At 37.6% G+C, this 21100-nt stretch overlaps 1 protein-coding gene across 3 annotated transcripts in view; it reads right to left on the reverse strand.

The window, feature by feature from the left end:
* Nucleotides 1-21100, reverse strand: part of SLC25A12 (solute carrier family 25 member 12) — a 115146-nt gene that overhangs the window by 32183 nt on the left and 61863 nt on the right. The gene's annotated exons all lie outside the window — the stretch shown is intronic.

Genomic DNA, 21100 nt, shown 5'->3' on the forward strand with positions numbered 1-21100 from the left:
CATGTTCTGGAAGATAATAGAAATGAAAAAACATTTTTGAAAAAGTATAAAATGTAAGAAACTAGTCGACTGAGGTATCTTATACACTACTAAGCACTATAATGTGGCACATGATTTGGGGCCCCAAGGGACATTTTCTGGGATTAGATTTTTAAAGGCTGAATTTTCCAACATCTGGAAATTACCTTAATTACCTACTGTGAATTATTTTAAGATACGGTCAATGTAGGAATTTATTTGGCTTGATTATGCATACTTCTTACAAGAGTTTTGTTTTCCTCTTTTTCTTTTTCCTCAATTGTCACAAATGCTTGTAAAATTTAAGACATAAAATAAAAATTTCAAAAAAGAATACCCATTACAAATTTATATTTAATGAATTCATGAAAACCCTTCTTGAATTTAATTTACATTTTTAGCTTTTGCCACCTCTTGAATTAACAAGTTTTATAAGTATATAGAAATATGTTTCATGAGATCTCTAGGACCATATCAGTTTTTCCATGACTCAGTATTCAACTTCCTTTCAATACTCAGTTCATCTCATTTTCATCATCATTGTGCATGTATATCGCTCTCTGGGCCCTGCTTACTTCATGATACCTCACTTCTTATAATCTTTCCACATTTTTTTGACTTCATCATATCTTACTGCATAACTCCATTCTATCACATTCAAATATCAGGTTTAACATTTTTTGGTTTTGTTTGGTCATTCTTCAATCAATGGAAACCTATTTGTTTTCAGCCATGCTGCCACAAAAAGTGTTACTATGAGTGTTTTGACATACACATAGTAGTCCTTAGTTCAGTCAACTTTCTTGAGATGCATGCCCAGGAGTGTGAATGTGAACAATTTAGCTTTTTCCCTTCATAATTCCAGACTGAGACAAACAATAGCTGAAGCACTTAAAAGCCACACCAACAGTGCATCAGCATGCCCATACAGCACTCCAACATGGACTCTTCCCATCTTTTGTCATCTTTGCCAATTTGCATGGTATGAGGGGAAACCTTGGAGTTGTTTTAATGTACATTTTCCTTAGTATTAGTGATTTGGAGCATGCTATTATTTATAATTTGCAGTTCTCTTGAAAACTGTTACTTACATCCTTTAACCAGTTATCTATAGGGGACTGGTGCTTGGCATCATAAATTGTCAATTTCTTATATGCTTGGAATATGAGACAAAATTGATGATATTTGATGCAAACACTTTCTTCCACACCACTATTTCTAACTCTGTCTTCATTGGTTTGTAATAACAATAATTAATAATAAGGATGATGATGATACTTAGCATTTATTTAGCACTTACTATATACCAGGCATTTTGCTAAGCATTTTATACGTATTATGTCATTTGATCCTCACAACAACCACAGGAGATAAATGCTATTATTATTTCCATTTTACAGTTGAGGAAACTGAGGTAGACAGGGGTTAAGTGACTTGCCCAGCATTACACAGGTAGGAAGTCTTTGAGGCTAGATTTGAATTTAGATCTTTCCTAACTCCTGGTCCAGAGCTCTGTGCACCATGGCACCACCAAGCTGCCTCTGTAGCACAATATAGTGGATAAAGTTAAGATGACCTGGAATCAAATCTTGTGTCTGATATGTACTAGTTATATGATCACGTGGTTGTCACTTAAACTCTCTAAATCTCAGTTTTCTCACCTGTAAAATGGAACTAATACCGACAGAACCTACCTCACCCAATTGCTATGAGGCACTAATTAAACAATATGTGAAAAGAGCTTTGTAGTCTTTAAAGCACTGGACAGATATCAATTGTTATATTACCATGATTATTATCATCCTCATTATTATTGTTATCATCATGTGTAAATGGAGAGTCAATAAACAGGCTGAAGAGTCTCCCTGTGGAGTAAAATGTTTCTAGAATTTGGAGACCTTATTTTCTGATTCTCTCTGAAATGCTTGAGGCTGCCAGGAATGTGATTTCTGAATAAGTGAAATGTTAATGTAACAGGGTACAAGTCACATTGTAGTTTGAAACATATATGCTGAAGTAGTCTTTTTTTTTAATTTTTGGAGGCAATTGGGGTTAAGTAACTTGCCCAGGGTCACATATCTACTAAGAGTCTGAGGGCAGATTTGAACTCGGGTCCTCCTGACTCTAGGACCAGTGTTCTAGTCACTGTGCCACCTAGGTGCCCCTGGAAATAGTTTTTAAAATGCAATTGTCACATGGAACTCAATGCACATTTTTAAAAATCCAAACTTGTGATTTCACTGGTATAGGAAGCTTATCAGTGAGAAATTATCTCTAAAATGCAAATAATTACCTTCCTGACACTTTGTAACTGGGAAGAATTGCCTAGGGCCCTAAGAGTTTTAAGTGACTTGTTTAAGGTCACAGAGCCAGTATGTGGCAAAGGCTGGACTCTGAACCCAGATCTTCCTAATTCTTAGGTCAACTCTCTATGGATACTACTTTTCAAAGTACAATTATGAACAGTAAAAATGCTTTATAAAATTCTTAAAATGCCATAAGCATTTGAATCATTCTATTACTATTGATGAAAGCCTAGTGTCATATGACTATCATATGCCAAGGGGCCAGTCTTGTCCATAAAAGATTTCCATCAAACTATTACAGCATGTTCAAGGCACAGCAAGGCAAGATCTGCCATATCTTTTAGGAAGCTATCAAAGACATACATTTATTTTAAAAAATATATACACTTAGTAGCTACTTTCTGCAAGGCTCTGGGCTAAGCACTTAAGTATTGCAGTTACAAAGACTAAAGTGAAACAGTACCATCCCTACAGCACTCTTGGGGGGATACAGAGTAACACGCAGAGAGAGAGTAGCAACAAGTGGCGAGAACAGAGGCCTCCCAGAGGCAGACATCTGAACTGAGTCTTGAAGGAACATGAGGATTCTAAGAGATGGAATCAAAGAGCGAATGTATTCTAGGTCAGCCTGGGCAAAGAACACAGAGGGGCACAGTGTGGCATGTTGGTAGTCAGGAAACAGCCAGTATTCATTCCGGTTTGACTGGAACACAGAGTGCTTGGAGGTTAGTAATATGAAGCAAGCAATGGCCATATATATTGACAGCTAGGTTGGAACCAGATTGCAATGGATCTCAGATGTAAGGCTCAGGAGTATTTCAGCCTAGAGGCAATGGAATATTACTGAAGTTTTTTTTTTTTTTTAACAGGGGGCTGACATAATGAGACTTGATCTTTTAGGATTTGACAGGGAAGAGACTAAAGGGAAGGAGATCAATTAGTACCTCCATCCCCAGAGTGTGGGTCACATGAGTGAAGAGGAGACAGAGAGGAATAATAAAAACAAGAGAATTTTGGCCACAGGAGGAATAAAGAAGAGGAACAAGTTAGAATGACCCTAAGTTTATAAGCCTGGGTGACTAAGAGGATGTTGGTACCCTCCATAGGATTATAAATTTCTAATAATCCTCAAAAACACAAAAACCAAATTGCATATGCAATTTTATTAATGTTTATCACAAGTCAGCTACATGAAAGAGGAAGGACATATTCCTAATTCAAAAAAACAATGAAGAAAGTGGCAGCAAGATGAGACTTAGGGATTAAGGGTCGAGTTGATTATCGTTTTGTATTTCTGATTCAGTCACAGTTATCTCTGCATCTGCACTGACCAACTGGTAAGTTCAAGTTCCAGACATTTTTTTTTTAAATAAGCAATTTGACTGAGATCACCAGTGCTCCTGAGATTCCTATCTCTGCCTTTTTCTTTTATGGATTTCTCCCCCAACAGTAGATGCCAGCAGCAACATTGTAATGTTAGTCAATATCATCTGAAATTTAATTATCATATGATTTTTCCATTCAAGTACTATTCAAATTCCTTTTCATTAATTCATCCAATATTCATTCAACAAGTGATTTTAAGTGCCTACTAAATGCCAGGCACTGAGCAGAGCATCTTTTCTGTTGTTGGTGGTGTTGTTTAAAGCCATGATTTCATGGTCAGTTAGGTGGTGCAGTGGATAGAGTGCTAGGCCTGAAGTCAGGCCTCAGTCTGCAAATCTGGCCTCAGTCACTCTATTGTGTGATACTGGGCAAAATCACTTAACCTCTGTATAGATTAGTTTCTTCAGCTGTAAAACATAGGTAGCAGCCCCTACCTTACAGGGTTTTTGGTGAGGATCAAATGAGATAACATTTGTAAAATGCCTGGCACATGGTAGGTGCTTAATAATACCTATTTTTTGCTCTTTCCCTTCCCTGGAGGAAACAACGGACAAGAAAATGCTTTCTACCAATGCAGATCAGCAACTAATCTTAGAGAACTGCCTGGAAGTTTCAATCAGTCATTTTTCAGTCACGTCCAACTCTCTGTGTCCCCACTTGGGGTTTTCTTGGCAAAGATACTGGAACGGTTTGCTATTTTCTTCTCCAGCTCATTCTACAGATGAGGAAACTGAGGCAAAGAGGATTAAGTGACTTTTCAAAGGTCACAAAGCTAGTAGGTATCTGAGGCTGAATTCAAACTCAGGAAGATGAGTTTTCCTGACTCCAAATCCAGTAATCGATCCATTGTGCCACACTGAAAGATTAAGTCCAGGGTCACACAGCCAGTATGTATCAGAGACAGAACTTGAACTCAGGCCTTTCTAAGGACAACTCTGTACCCTCAAAGTACAAAGTAATTTTGCAACTGAAAGGATCAGGAAAATATTTTGAAGGAGGAAGTGCTTGAGTTGCACCTTGTAGACATTACAGAAGACAAAGGCAAGGCAGAAGTTTCTGGAACAGCCTAAACAAAGACACAGAGAAAGGATGTCACATACAGGGCACAGCATTCTGTCTGAAACATGTGTGAAAGAGGGATTTATTTATGCAATAAACCTGGGGATATTCAGAGAGAGGAGAACAAGATGGAGGACTTGACATTTTCTCTGATCCCCACGACCTTTCAAATCTCTCCAGAATAGAAATTAAGTGCCAAAGATAAAGCAACTTTGCTGTCTCCCAGATCTAGGATTTTTGGAATCCAAAAGATGAAAAACAAAATAACCATGAAATAATACCTACTCTGGACTCATTGGCTTCACTCTCTTGCCTCCTACACTACTAGCAATATGGCTTCACTAACTGACTCAAGGATCTGACAAAAGAGCTCTCAACAAAATCAAGCCCCACATCCCAGGCCCTACTTTGTCTTTCCAATGCCCTGAAGATGCCAGATCCAGGCTGCAGACACACTGCCTGGCACATAGAAGGTGCTCTATGGTGGTAATCCAGGGACTGAAGCTTGCTGGCGTCACACAGAACTGCAATGAACAATCGGCACCATGGCAGGCAGTGGTCTGTGCTTCCAAAGCTCTCTACAGGAGAGCAGAGGAACAGAGGTTTGAAAGGGGGAGGACACATGTCTGAGCTCAAAATAGAGCTCAATACCACACCACACTCCACCTCTTCCTAGAACTTTGGAGACCCAAATTAGAGAAACCCACCCTATAGTACCAGTGCTGCAACACTCTGAACTGCCAGTAAAGAAAGAAATAAACAACACAGGAACAGAGGGAGTGTGATAGAACACTAGGGCTGTGGTGAGGAGAAAGGACTGTGTGAGGTTACTCTGTGTGTGTGTGCTGGGGCCAGGCATCTTTGTGGACTCTATTAAGCCTGAGAGAAAGGCTCAATATCCAGCTGGGGCTAGTTCTGTCCCTCTAAAAGTCACATGAGACAGAAACCTAGGTTGGGGAGTTATGAATTGCCTAATATAGGAAAAGGCTGAGATGCTCTTGGATCTAGCCCCCAGGGAAACTAGAATCAGAGGGGAGGGAGTAAAAAAGTGAGCATTAGTGGGAGGAAAAACAGAAATCACTAAAGATCTTAGGTAGAAGAAAATCAAAGACCTCAAACATAGGCACATAAACCAACAGAGAAAACATTAACAAAAGAAGGAATTTTGGCTTCCAGATCTAGTAAACTTGGGCATTTATAAATAAATATTGCAAAACAAAGGAAAACAATACCCAGTGGAATATGAGAACACAGAACCACAATATGGTATTCTTGAGTGGTTCAAGAGAGAAATGAGAATTATGAAAGCAAAATTTATGGCCTGAACAACCAAATTAATGGACAGAAGAGAAAAACTTGGATCTATGATGGCAAGTCTAACCAAAGAAACAAAAGAGAGAACATTGGACTGGGGATGCAACTACACAGAAGTAAAGGGCAATGGAGAAGAAAAAAAGCAAAAAAAACCCCCAAACTCCAATAACAATAAAAGGGAAGTATGCTTACTATACAAACAAAGCACACTGATGTTGAAGACACACTGTATAGAGACAACCTGAGGATCATAGGTCTCCTAGAAGAAAACAAGACAAAAATATAACACAAGAAATAATACAAGAGAGCTGCCTAGAGGTTCTGAACACATAAAATGAAATACCAATTGAAAGAATTCACAGATCACCTCCAGAAGTTTAAAAAAAAAAAAACCACGGCTGCAAACTCCAAAACACATAGTGGTTAAATTTAACAACTCAATTCAGAAACAAGTTCTGTAAGCAATCAGGAGAAAAGGTCTTCAAATACAAAAGGAACAGAAATTCAAATAATGCAAGACTATTCTGCACCCTCAAGAAAATGCAAAAGGGGATGGAAAAATGCATCCCAAAGACATAGAGCTCTGAACACAGCCCAGTATGACCCCAGAAAACCTGAGCTTAACCATAAATGAAAAGCGATGGACATTTCATAATAAAGAGGCATATAGAACATTCTTACAAAGAAAACCATAACTGAAGAGATTATTTTCTTCTCAAACACCCCAGACAAGAGAAACACAGGAGGGGTGAATAAAGCCAGCAATGAAGACAATAATGACAACAGAATGAAAGCAGAAAGACTTTTAAGAGACTTCTTTCTAAATGTACACAAGGAGACAGGCATGACAGTGGAAGTCAGATGGAGGTAAAAGTGAGCTGGAGGTATTATGGACAGAGCCTGGCAACATCTTGCCTATAGGTGAATCAGTGTTTTCTTATAGGACTACATTATGACATGGGAGGGTACATAAGAGGGGGGAGAAAGTAAGAGAAATAGAGGGGAATGGGGATTCGCCCAGGTCAGTTTGAAGGTTTTAGCAGGAGAGGGAAGGTGACTCCTGTGGTCTCAGGAAGAGAAAAGTCTGTAAAGTGGGTGATGAGGAGTAGGGAAAAGGATTGAAAGGGTGATAGAAAGGAAGAAGACCTAGTTTTGGTGGTGGGAGGGGGTTCCACTAATAAATGTTTCTGTGGGTGAAGAGATATGTTTTGTGAAGGAAGATCGAGCCATTTTGTGAAAGGCTTTAAGTGGCAAGCTGAGGAATCTGTATTTTATCTTAGTCAAGAAGCCAGGAAGAACAGTTTCCTGACAGGGGGAGTTACATGGTCAGACCTTCGCTTTAGGAATATTGTTTCAACAGCTACATAGAGGTTTGACCAGAGATAAGACTACTAAAATAATTTCAGGCAAGGAATGATTTAGATCTAAACTAGGACGGTGGCTATATGATGGTCAATGGTATAATGCTGCAGAGGGGTCAGAAGGAATACAGACCAGGAAAAGGCCCTAGAATTTAGCAATCAAAAGATCAATGGTAACTTTAGAGAGAACAATTTTAGTCAAATGGTGAGATTGCCAGGGATTCAAAAGTAAGAGAAGAAGAAGGGGAGACAATAAGTGTAGACATCTTTTTCTGGAAATTTGTCCGTGAACGGGAAGAAGATATAGTCTGAGAGCTGGAAGGGTTGTAGGAGCAAGTGACTGTTTTTTAAGGATGAAGTGACTTTGGTATGTATACAGGTAGCAAGGAAAGAGCTCTTTGATCAGAAGAGATTGTCCTGGTCTACTGGTGACCCTGAGTACACAAAGTCTATGCCACGAAAAGACAAGCTCTTGCAGGTCCTGCCAAGGTGGAGAAGGTTCTGGTAAGCTCAGAGAGGCTCACAACTTAGGTAATGAATGCTTTTGGCCACAACTCACAAAATTATTATGCACCATTTACATTCAACATAGAATAAGGAAAGCACGAGTCTGGCAAAGAATATCCAATTGTAGCTCTATGCAAAGAAGAATGTAATGGGATACTATTGTGCTGTAAGAAATAAAGGGGAACACATCAAAAAAATATGGAAAGACTTGCATGAACTGATACAAAGTGAAGTGAGGACCAAGAGAACAATTTATACAATAATAATAGTATTGTAAAGACAACTTTGAAAGCCTTAAGAAGTCTGATCAAAAACCCAATGCAACCAAGATTAGGAGGGAAGCAGAAAACTGGGAAAATTTTTGCAACTAGTATCTGTGATAAAGGCCTCATTTCTAAAATATGTAGAGAACTGAGTCAAATTTACAACAATACATTTCCCAATTGATAAATGGTCAAAGCGTATGAACAAGCAGTTTTCAGAGGAAGAAATTAAAGCTATCTATAGTCATATGAAAAAATGATTTACAAAACAAGAATAAGGGTCTTACAGGACAAAAAAAGTTGTGGAATAAGCTGTTATCTTTACTCTTGGAGGAAATACTCACTTTGATGAGATTACAGATCAACGGAAGGAATCAAAGAAGTTAAAAAAATACATATCAGGACAACATTTTAATGTTCCCAACAGAAATGCTTCCTAAACCCATGTGATTAAACACTATATAGAACTAAACCCAATTACACTTAGGATCATGGAATCATAGGATTTAGAGTTAGAAGAAACCTTACAGACCAGTGAGTCCAACTCCCTCATTTGACAAATGAGGAAACAGACCCAAAAGAGATGAAAAAAGGAGTTCAGAAGAAGATGAGAATCCTTCCAAGTTGGGAGAGTAGAGGGAAGGATTCAGAGAGAAGATGACACCTGAACTGGGCCTTGGGGGTTCTAGACAGTGTACAGAAAGCCAACAATGTAGAAAAACATGGAGCCTCTCCAAAGAACATGAAGCAAATTCTCTTGGAAATAATAACTAACATTTATATGGGAAGTTGGGTGGTGCAGTGGATAGGGTACTGCGCCCAGAGTTGGGAAGATCTGAGTCCAAACCTGGCCTCAGACACATACTAGCTGTGTGCCCTAACCCTAACCCTGATTGCCTCACTTTCCTCATCTGTAAAATGAGCAGGAGAAGGAAATGGCAAACTAATATACTACCTTTCCCAAGAAAATCCCACAAGGGATCATGAACAGTTGGACCCAGCTAAAAACAACACATGCCAGGCACTATGATAAATGTTTTATAATTCTTATCTCATTTGATTCTCACAACAACCCTGGGAGGTAGGTTCTATTATTATTCCATTTTACAGTTAACGAAACTGAGGCAAATAGCTTAAATGATTTGGCCAGGGTCATACAGTTAGTAAGTGTCTAAGGCTGGATTTGAACTTAGATCTTTCTGACTGCAGGCCCAGTGCTCTATCTACTACTATACCACCTAACTGCCTTACACAAGGTTCTTATACTACAGTGAATATTATAGTGAGGTTTCTCTATCAAGGAGTAATCAATACATAATCTGAAAAAAAGAGACTTTGGTTTCTTATTTAGTATTCTATTCATCAAACCATTCCATGGATATAAGAAATCTGGCTATAAAAAGAGACTTCTGGATTTATTTAAGAGACTTTTGATTTTTGATCATGTGAGGTAGACAGAGGCAAGTGAACCTGTAGGTATGCTAAGGCAAGGGATCAAAAGATTTCCACAGAGAAGATCTGATATCATCAAATTCATCTAAATCTGCACTAAAGCCAAAAGCATCATGTGTATATAGACACACGGCTTGGAAACAGGAGACAGAATTCCATCTCCTCTAAAACTGGTTTATGACAGTCAAGTAAGCTGTAAAACCTTGGATCTCCCTGAGATGTACTAACAATGGCATCCTGAAGCATATCTTTTCCTTTGTAGCAATCACAGAAATAAAATGTATTTCTAAACACAATGCAGAAATTAACTAAATCCACAAAGAAACAGTGAAGGAAGAACAGTCGCTATGGATCGGATCCTTCACAATCTGATCTACTGTTCCAGCCTCATCTCACATTTATACTCTACATACCAGTCAATCCAGACTTTCAACTGCCTTCTGAAAATATTCTATGCTTCTAGGTGACTCACTGATTAGAATGGTGATGGCCCTTGAGCCATAAGACCTGTATGCAAATTTAGCCTCAGATATTTGCTAGCTGTGTGACCCTGGGCAAGTCATTTAACCTCTGTCAGTTTCAATTTTCTCATCTACAAAATGAGGGTAATAATAGCACCTTACTCAAGGGGTTATTGTGAGGATTCTCTGGCCTTTATGTCTACAAATAATATGCCCTTGCCCTACATCTCTATCAACTGAAATCTTAACTATCCTTCAAGACTCAACTTAAATTTAAATTTTAATCCTATCTATCCTTTAAGAGCTACTTCCTTCATGAAGCCTTCCTTGACTGTCCCCAGTCAAAGATATTCTTTCCTTCTTCAAAACCTTGTAAAATGCTTTCTCTGTACCTCTTTCATGTTCTATTTTGTATAATAGCTATGTGTGTAATTACTACTATAAATGAGGGGAAGGATCATTTATCGTTTTTTTTAATCTTCTCTAGGAACTTGGAACTAGTACAATAACCTTACACAGATGTAACAATAAATGCTTGTTGAACTGGAACTAGAATACAAGTCACATGAGGATACATGATTTAAAAGCTTTGGATTTAAATATCTAACTTGATATAGCCTACCCAGGGTAGGATATGTCCATTATCAAAGAACAGCTCATGAGGAGGAATCTGAGGAAGAGGAATGAGATCAGAAGTAGGCGATGATGTTAGAAAATAATATAACTGGCAATCACGATGAGAAGTGAGGGAAAGAGACAGTGGCACTGAATGACTAACACTTCTACAGGGTGGAGGGTGGATAGAAGAGGAAGTATGTTAAAATTATAGATGTAACTGAATCAATAGACCATTGCCACAAAAATCCCTGTGACATATTTTAAAGAATTTTATCTACTCAAAATAATCTTGCTGTCATTCAAAAAAAAATTATCATTTTAGGACTTTAAAATCCATGACTGGTTTTATTAATCATTAACGTGTACATGTATATATAAGTATATATGTGTATCTGTGTAGCTGCACACACATATATATGCTGGTCAGAAATATAAATATATGCATCTCTCTATAGATAGATAGATACATACATACACACATTTATTTATTTGCTTGTTTGCGTAGTGATAACTATATGTGCTGGTAAGATTCCTCCATCAACACAATGCCCCATTCCAGGAATGGACTGTATATATGAAATAGAAATGTAGGAGGCATTGTGTTTCTTTTTTTCCATTTTGTAAATTAACAAACTTTTTTTGTTTTCTGATGATTTCCTTTTATTGTTTCTCAGAAATCCACTCTTTATTTAGAAATATTTTGGATCACATCTAGATAGTCTGTGATTTGAAGCCCTAGCACTATGGTCAACTAATTATACTTAGCTGTACATACTGCAAAACTGAAATGTCACACAAAGAAAAGAAATCATAGCAAGTTAGAAAAATGTTCTGCAAACAGGGTGAATATAGGCTATTAACACCACTGAGCATGCGAGGGATAGCAACATCCACACACGCATACCCAAGATTTTACATGTCTGCCTTGGAGAGCCAATAAATCCAGATATGAATGTCCAAACAAACTAAATGTTTAGGTATTTTTAAAAAATCAGCCCATCAATGTTCACTTTGGCTTAACAAAATCTACAAAACCATATACAAATAACACTAGAGAGAGTTTAAATTTACAAATGCTATTTGATTGTGTGGCTGATATGCTATCTTTTAAATAAATACTTGAATGATTTTCCAAATACATATTTTTCCAAAATTATAAAATTCTTGAAATAAAAAAATTGAAGCTTGTCCCTATATAATTTTCTTATTCTATATTTTTGTAACAATACAGAAAATAGTCAATTAGAATGCAAAAAATATGAAAACGTTTAAAAATAGAAACCATAATAAGAATTACCTAACTACATATTTGCCTCTTGCTATGTAGATTCGTCCCATTTTCAGTCACATCCATTCTTTTCTCCCCTTTGAAGAATGTCTCTTCTCCAGAAGCTTTATAAAATCCTACAAAAACTGTAGGACTGTATTGTGCTTTACTTCTTGGCTTAAAGTGTCTTTAGCTATAAATACTTAAATGCCTTTTGAAAGAGGTGTCACCTCCATCCTATTAAATAGCATTTATAAGATAATGTACAATATATCGTTACTAAGACGTGTTTTTTAAAAAGCCTAGTTATCACTATAGCTTATGGTTCACTTGTATTCAAGTATGTAAATTAATATAATTAATGCTATAGATTTCATTTCATGAATATTCATAAACAGAATGATACTGTAGCTGTCATCCCCATTAACTACTGTGCTGGATTTTTTAGCACTCAGACTTAGAGAAAATACTTGGAACTAAGAAAAACGATCATCAGCAAGTGAGTCAAAGGAAATATCCACCTTTACATAAAATTAAATTATGATCAAGGAGGTTGTTTTTTATAAACATTACTTCCATGGGTTTCATTGTAAAACAAAAGTTGAGGGTAAGGACATTTTAGTTATTGTTAATTTCTTTCCTAAGGAAGAGTGTTTGGGCTCAATGATGAACAGAAACATCTTGTGTGATTTCACATATTTTTATTTTCTTAAAATAGCATGGGAATTAAAGAGTAACTTGATCAACATGTTATATCATTAGTTCTGCTCCATGTATTTCATGACCAAAAACAATGACTTCTTCTGCTGTGTACAGTGTTCAGGTTTAAAAGAATAAAAAGGAAAAGGGAAGTCTTGAGATACAATGGTGCCACTTTGTTGTTGTAGAGTTGCAGGTATAGAGGACACCACTGCAAAGATAGTGGAGAGAGAGAACACTCACAATTAGGCTCATAAGTCAGCCCAAAAAGCCTATTTATTTTACCCATAATGTAGCTGAACCACAAAATCAATATTACTAGCCTGAGTAGTAGAGGGCATATGTGGTTCAGGGCTCTCCCAGCACACAGCACCACCTGTCATGAAATTAGCCTTGAACAGTATAACCATCTGCCTTCCTCAGTGACCCCTCCCCATGCATTGATATGCTATCTGAATTCGCTAGTTAGTAGTTAGCAAATCTGACCTTCTCATACTCTTCTCATCCAGTGATTCTAAACAGCCTTATGCTAGTTACCAAAAGACATTTCTCATCCCCAACTGCCCTCTTCCTTACTTCATCCACTCCAACTCTAATCTTTCCAGTTTCTCATTTCTACTCTCCCTCTTCCACCATGCTCTGTGAAACAAAGGCTGCTTAAGTAACATACTTCCTTTTATCTGAAACCTTTTCCTTTTTCCCTCCTTGCATCTTTTGGCACTGAAACCTGGCTCCTTCCCCATGGCTTGCCTCACAACCCTTTCCAACATTGGCTATATTTTTTTCTTAGATTTCCCTCCATGCAAAGTCACTGGTCATGCTGGAGGAGTTGGAATACTCCTTGACCCTCAGAATCACTTCCGGATTCTCTCTCTACAATCATCATTCAACAGCCTCTCCTTCCTTACACTTCAAGCTATGTAAAATCTGGTGGACAGAATCTATCGAGCCCCAAGACCAACAGGATGGACTTTCTCAATAATTTCAGTGCCTGATTCATTCTCTCTTTTTACTCCAACTCCTGCCCTCAGTCTAGGGGACTTCAACATGCATACTGATGCTCCCTCAGATACCTTAACTACCCATTTACTTGGACTACTCCAGTGGCTCATATTTGGTGGTTCAGGAAACTCCTTGGAAGAGTTTGTGATGACTGCCCAAGGAGTTCATGATCAAAATCTGCTAATGATACCTTAAACAGTAAATTATAAAAAAAAATTCTAAGAACTATATTAAATTACTCCAGAAGTTCACAATATATTTTTGTTGTAGTTACTGTTGAAAGGGGTTCACAGAACAAAAAACTTTGGGGACTATGGATCTACTCATTTTCTGTGACCTACTCCTCCACTCTACTTGAAGTATACTAAAAAACAGTTTACACTTGATGTTGCTATCATCCACAAATATTCTATTTCCATGTTCATGAACTTTGAAATTGCTTTATCTAATAACAATCTATTGTCATTCATAGCAGCTCTATCTGTTGTAGTAAAAAAAATGAGAAACAAATTGTGTGCCCAACAATTGGAAAATGCCCAAACAAATTGTGGTATATGAATATAATGACATATTACTAGACTATAAAGAGTCAATAAGATGAGGGGATTCTAGTAGACAGCTTCTGAGGTCTCTTTCAGCTCAATGATCTATGATCCAATGAAAAATAAACAGGAAAATTTTAAAGAAATATGAAAAGACTTGAAATAATACAGAATGAACAAAGCAAAACAAAACAGTATGCACAGTTGCAATACTGCTAAAGATGATACTTTTAAATATCAGTAACACTGAGATCAAAATCACTACATAACTGGTACTGATTTACAAAACATATACCTGTCCTTTTCTATCAGAACCAATAGAAAACTACTAAGAAATCATAAGGTCCTATATACTTTAAAGAGACACATTGTGTTTTACATAACTGCTTTGGGGGCTGGACATTGTAGTGAATTCTATTGGAAGTATGCTAAGGTTTGTATGGTGTGTTGAAACAAAATTTGTAAATAAAAATTTTTTAAATCCAAAATTAGTACTAATCAAAGAAATGCAAATTAAAACTCTGAGGCACATCTCACACCCATAAAATCAACAAAGATGGATAAAAATTTGTAGAGACTGTAGAATAAGATAGACTAATTTACATCTAGTAGAGCTATAAATGGATCCAACCATTTTGGAAAACAATTTTGAATTATATTTTTAAAAGGTACTAAATATTTTGAGTCCATAGAGCCAGAGATCACACTACAAGTTAATACCATCAAATAAGAATAGCATCAGTAAAAGACCTATAGAAATATTAATAGCAATAAAAGAGATTATTCAAAAGTAAAAGTTAACAAAACTCACTAAATGATATGGGGGGGAAGGAGAGAGAGAGAGGGAGAGAGAGAGGGAGAAGGAGAAGGAGAGGGAGAGGGAGAAGGAAAGGGAGGAAGGGAGGGAGAGAGAGAGACAGAGAGAGAGAGAGAGAAAGAGAGACAGACAGAGACAGACAGAGACAGAGACAGAGACAGAGAGAGAGAGAGAGAAGATCTTCAAGAAATGAAGGTGAATGAGAGGACACAAGAGAATCTAGCTCTTCAATATCCTTCTCAAAAACCACAAGAGAAATAGCTAAAAAAGAAGCACAAATACTAAAAACTCTCAAGAGAAAATTGGTTTTACAGGGAAAAAAAGAACACTCAGTACTCAAGAAAATGAAAAAAAAAAGTGTTGCAAGACAATAAACAATAATATAGATTAAAAGAAGAAAAATATTCCAGAAGGAAAGTATTTTCAAATACTATCAACAGAAAGACCAAAAACACAATTTGAATTCTCCAAAGTAAAACTAATTTATATACATTCAGAAGGAATCTTTTAAAATGAAATTAAAAAGATATTAGATGAAATAAAGAAGGAATTGTTATTGAGGATTCTCAGAGAAATGAAAATGTTGAATTAACTCAGCAGTTTAGCTTACAGAAAAAATAAAACAGTAAACTTAATGAAAAATAAGTATAAATGAAGATAGTACTAAACCAGGAACCAGGAAAAAATAAATGCAGAAAGCAGAACTAAGATGGAGAAGCGACAGGAGGCGGAATGGTGGGCTTCTCTCCACCAAATCCTCTAAACAGATACAAAAAATGCCCCAGACTGAATCTTTATGTGAAAATTCCAGAAAAAGTTACAGGGAGTCATTTGTCAAACTCATCTTGGCACAGAGAAACAGAGGGACATCTACGTGCACTGAGGATGGGATTTGGCCCGAACCACCCATGACTTTGGACAACTTTAAAATCCAGAAAGGGACTGTGTACCAGGGCAACCAAAGGTTCTAGATGCATAAAGGGCAGGACCAGGCCTATGCAGGGTTTCTCTGACAGGGAAAAGTTTTTTTGTTACCAGGTCACAAATTCAGGACTGATTAATAAAGGGACCTCTGCAGGTTAGTGGCGTTTCCTAGACAGAGTGGCCCTGGATAGTATACATGTACTGAGAAAAGAGGAAGCTCACAAGCATGCAGAAGTGGTGTGGCTCAGATTCCCCCAAATATAGAACATGGTCTTACTTCCAGCATCTACTCCAACCTTTAGAGGAATAACAAAGGCAGGAATCCCAGATCAAAGAAGAGTCCACAATTCTGAGCCAACACAGCTTTCCAGCTGGCTGATGGAGACAGAGTCCAGTAATAACTCATTGTTGCCCAGACCTAATTCCAAGTTAGAAATTTGAAGAGCTCAGACCATGGAACTAATAATCAGACTTTGCCTTGGATCAGACCAATTTAAGAGCATTGAAAGCTTTCAAATTCCCAGTTCACCCTTAAGATCCTGTAATAACACAACACAATAACTGAATAACTGAAGAAAGCACTAAAGGACCAGCCTAAACTTCCCCTTCATAAGTATGGCAGAGCCCACCCCAATATCAAGTCTGAAATTAAGAAATATGCTGGAAAAATGGTCAACAAAAAAGAACCTCATATTATGAGCTATTGTGATGGCAAGGATGCTCAAGACATGAAAACAGAAATAAAAAAGGTAAAAGGACTTGGGGAGGAAATGAGAGATATAAAAAAAAAATAATGGAAAGGAAATTAACAATTTGGCACAAGAAGTACAAAACTTTAGCCAAGCAACAAAATCCCTGAAAATCAGAATAGACCAAATAGAAGCCAATGATTTTAAGAGGCAACAAGAAATATTAAAAACAAAGTCAAAAGGATGGAAAAAATAGAAATATAAGGTATCTCACAGCAAAAGCAATTGTCCTGGAAAACATACTGAAGAGGAAAAAAATTTAAGAATTATTGGATTATCTGAACACCAGGATTTTTTAAAAAAGAGCCTAGATATCATATTTCAAAAGAAAACTTCTCAGATTTCTTAGAACAAGAGGTCAAAGTGGAAATAAAGTTTATCAGTCCCCTCCTGAAAGAAACCACAAAATGAAAACTCCCAGAAACATCACAGTCTAAATCCAAAGCTTCCAGGAATGTCAAAGAAAAAATACTGCAAGCAGCCAGAAAGCAAGAATTCAAGAACCAAGAAACCATTGTCAAGATCACACATGATTTAGCAGCCACCACCATAAAGGAGTGGAGAGCTTGAAATGTAATATTGTAGAAGGCAAAGGATATGGGCTTAACAGCCAAGAATGACTTGCCCAGCAAGACTGAGTATAATGCTACAGAAAAAAAATGGATCTTTAAAGAAATAGAAGCATTTCCAATGAAAAGATCAAAGCCATGGAGAAACTCTTAAGTTCAATCATAGGAATGAAGAGAAACATAAAAAGGTAAACCTGGATGAATAATGATAAAGGATTAAACAAGGATAAACTGCATCTGTGGGGAGAAGGTACATGTATCCCCTTGGAATTCTATCATCATCAAAGGTCAAGGAAGGAATCCAATTAATTATTTTACCATCCCAGGAATGGGGGAGGGGAAGGAGGGAAGGAGAGACAGAATTTGGAACTCAAAACTTTAAAAAAAAAGTTTAAAATTATTTTAACATGTAATTGGGGAAAAAATAAAATATTATATTAAAAAAAGGAATCCAATTAGATAAGGTGTGAGAGTGGTTCCATTATGTCTTGATGATTTTAAGAAAAGAATAGGAAAAGAAGGAATATTGGGGGGCAGAGGGGAAGAAAAAAGAATTTTAGGGAAAATTATCTCACATAACCAAGGTGTAGAAATAGACACCAAAACAAACCAGGATCGGGCAGAAGGGCATGGCCAACATTGAAATCTCACTCTCATCTGAACTGGTGAAAAGAAGGAAGAATACGCACATATACATACATGGTTGAGGTCAGAAATATATTTCACTCAACAGTGAAATAGGAGGGAAAGGGGAGAAAAGGGGAGGAGGAATTGGAAGGGAGATTAAGGGAAGATTTAGCCCTAGGCAAAACAAACTCTAAGGATGTACAAAAATATTTACAGCTCTTTTTGATGTGGCAAAGAATAAGAATCTGAGGGGGTGCCCATAAATTAGGGAACAGATGAATAAATTATGGTATATAGATAGGATGGAATACTATTGTGCTGAGCTTTTAGCAGAATGACTAACTAGGATTCCAGAGGACTGATAATAAAACATTCAAGCATAAGCTGCACCTGTACTCATTTCTCCTTAGCTCACTAGTTGAGACAAGAGAATTTCAATACTCATTGATCCCCATTGCTACTTCCAGGCTCTCTCCCTTCCTCCATTTCTTTGAGATTCATGCTATTCATATCTACCGCTCAATCAAAATCCTGGTAGCTGTCCTCTAGAGACCCCCAATTTACTTCGCTTCCTTCCTAAATGAGTTCTGTAACATTACAATATTTCTATCCTCCAAAATTCTTGCCCTCCTACTAGAGGACTTTAACACACATATTGACTCTCCCTCAAATACCCCAACTACTCAATTCCTCAACCTACACACCATGAGCTGCTCTTCCAACTTAGCCACATACAAATATGGTCACACCTTGGATGTTGCCATTACCCACAAATGTACCATCTCCACATTCAAGAATTCTGAAGTGCCCTTATCCAACCATAATCTGTTGGTGTTCCTTTTCTCCCTCTGCTTCCCTTACTTTTTCTTCCTCCCCATGACCTCTAATTAATTGACACCTCAATCATGTCACAGGCCATCTCTGTAGCACTAGCTACTCTCTCCCCTTTTCCCCAACTTGACACTTTGGTGAACCAATTCAATTCTACACAGTTCTCTTCTCTTGAATCCCTACACCCTCATTATTTCACCAATTATACCCTGCCAAACCTCAGCCTTGGATCATTGCCACCATTTGCTGCCTTTGTTCCTAGGCGCATGCTGCTGAAGAAAGGTTGAGAAAACCATGCAAACATTCTGACTGTAAGTCCTACAAATTTATGTCATACAACCTCAACAGGACCCTCACTACTACTAGGTAATCCTATCACCACCTTGTCAACTCACTATCCCTCTCTCCACAGCAGCTCTTCCAAACTTTATCCTTCTTCAAACCTTTTATGGCTCTCCCTACTCCCGCCCTCTCAGATGAGAACTTTGCCTCTATTTTGCTGGAGAAAAAAAAATCACTTATTCAACTCTTCTCCTCACTACTTTATCTCCTATCACTGAGATGGTTTCTGTCACTATCTCCACCATTCTCACAAGATGAGATGACCTTACTCCTTACTGAGGCTAATCCCTCTACTTTCTCAAGCAATCTCAATCCATTCTGTCTCTTCCAATACTCTATCATTTATTTTCAATCGCTCCCTGTTGATTGGCTCCTTCTCTACTGCCTCCAGATATGCCTATGATTCCCTCATCCAGAGGGAAAAAAACCCTCTCATTTGATCTTTCCATCCCTACTATCCTATGTCTCCTCTGACTTTGTGTCTAAACTCTTCAAAAAGGCTGTCTACGATAAATATCTTCACTTTCTCTCCTATCAACCTCTTATAGTCTAGCTTCTGTCCTCATCATTCCACTAATACTGCTCTACCCAAAGTTACCAATGACTTCTTAATTGCTACATCCAATAGCTTTTTCTCAGTCTTCATTCTCTTTGATGTCCATGCAGCCTTTGACACTGATGATCACCCCCTCCTTGATATTCTCTTCTCTCTAGGTTTTGAGGACACCACTTTTTCCCAGTTCTTGTCCTACCTGTCTAACTGCTCCTTATCAGTGGTCTTTGCTGTATCATCATCCAGATCATGCCCTTTAATCATAGTTCCTCAGGGTTCTGTCTGGGGCCCTCTTCTCCCTCTATACCACTTCTTTTGGTGATCTCATCAGCTCTAGAGGATTTAATTACCATCGCTATGTTGATGATTCTCAATTCTATCTATCCTGCCCCAATCTCTCTATTGACCTCTAATTTCAGATCTCTGAAGTGTATGGATGGATGGATGTCCAGTAGACAACTTAAACTCAACATGTCAAAAACAGAACTCATTATCTTTGCCCCTAGACTATCATCTGCTCCTACCTTCCCTCCTACTGAAAAGGGCAACACTATTCTTCCAGTCCCTCGTGTTTACAACTGAGGAATCATCCTTGATTCCTCACTCTCTCACTGCAACTCCTGCCCCTCAAATAGATAATCCGTTGAGAAGGCTTGTCAACTTCACCTGTTTCAAGTCTCTCCCCACTCCAATCTATCCTCCATTCAGCCATCAAAGTGATTTTCCTAAAGTATAGGTCCAATCATGTCACTCCCTCTTCAATAAACTCTGCTAAATGCTCTGGTATTCAAAGCCTTTCATAACTTAGTTCCCTCCTACTATTCAAGTCTACTTAAACCTTACTCTCCACCACATACTCTTTCATCCAGTGATACTGGACTTCTGGCTTACTATAAGTCAAACACTCTAATCTCCTGACTTCAGGCATTTTTTTCTGGCTGCACCCCATGCCTAGAACCTCTCCTCAACTGTACTGACTTTCTTGGCTTCCTTTAAGTCCCAACTAAAATCTCATCTTTTACAAGTAGCTTTTCACAACTCCTCAATCCTAGTGCCTTCCTTCTCTTAATTATTTCCTATTTTTTCTGCATATATTTATTTGTATGTTGTCTCCCCAGTAGATTGAAAACTCCTTGTGGGAAAGAATTGTCTTTTGCCTCTTTTTTTTAGTTTAAAAAATTTTTTTTTGCCTTAGCTTTTAGTTCAGTGCCTGGTAAGAGCACTTATTGAATGTTTATTAATTGAAACATACCACCCATCTCCTAATAGAGGGGTGAAAAACGAGATACTTTTTTTTGGACATGGTCATGTGAAAATTAGTTTTGCTTGACTATGAATGTCTGAAATGGATTTTGTTTTTCTTGTGTCCTCAATTTAGGGAGGACGAGTTGGTGGGAAAGTGAGAGGGTGGACACTGGATCATTAAAGCAAAT

This window comes from Notamacropus eugenii, chromosome 5 (genome assembly GCF_028372415.1).
Source record: "Notamacropus eugenii isolate mMacEug1 chromosome 5, mMacEug1.pri_v2, whole genome shotgun sequence".
NCBI classification, from domain to species: domain Eukaryota; kingdom Metazoa; phylum Chordata; class Mammalia; order Diprotodontia; family Macropodidae; genus Notamacropus; species Notamacropus eugenii.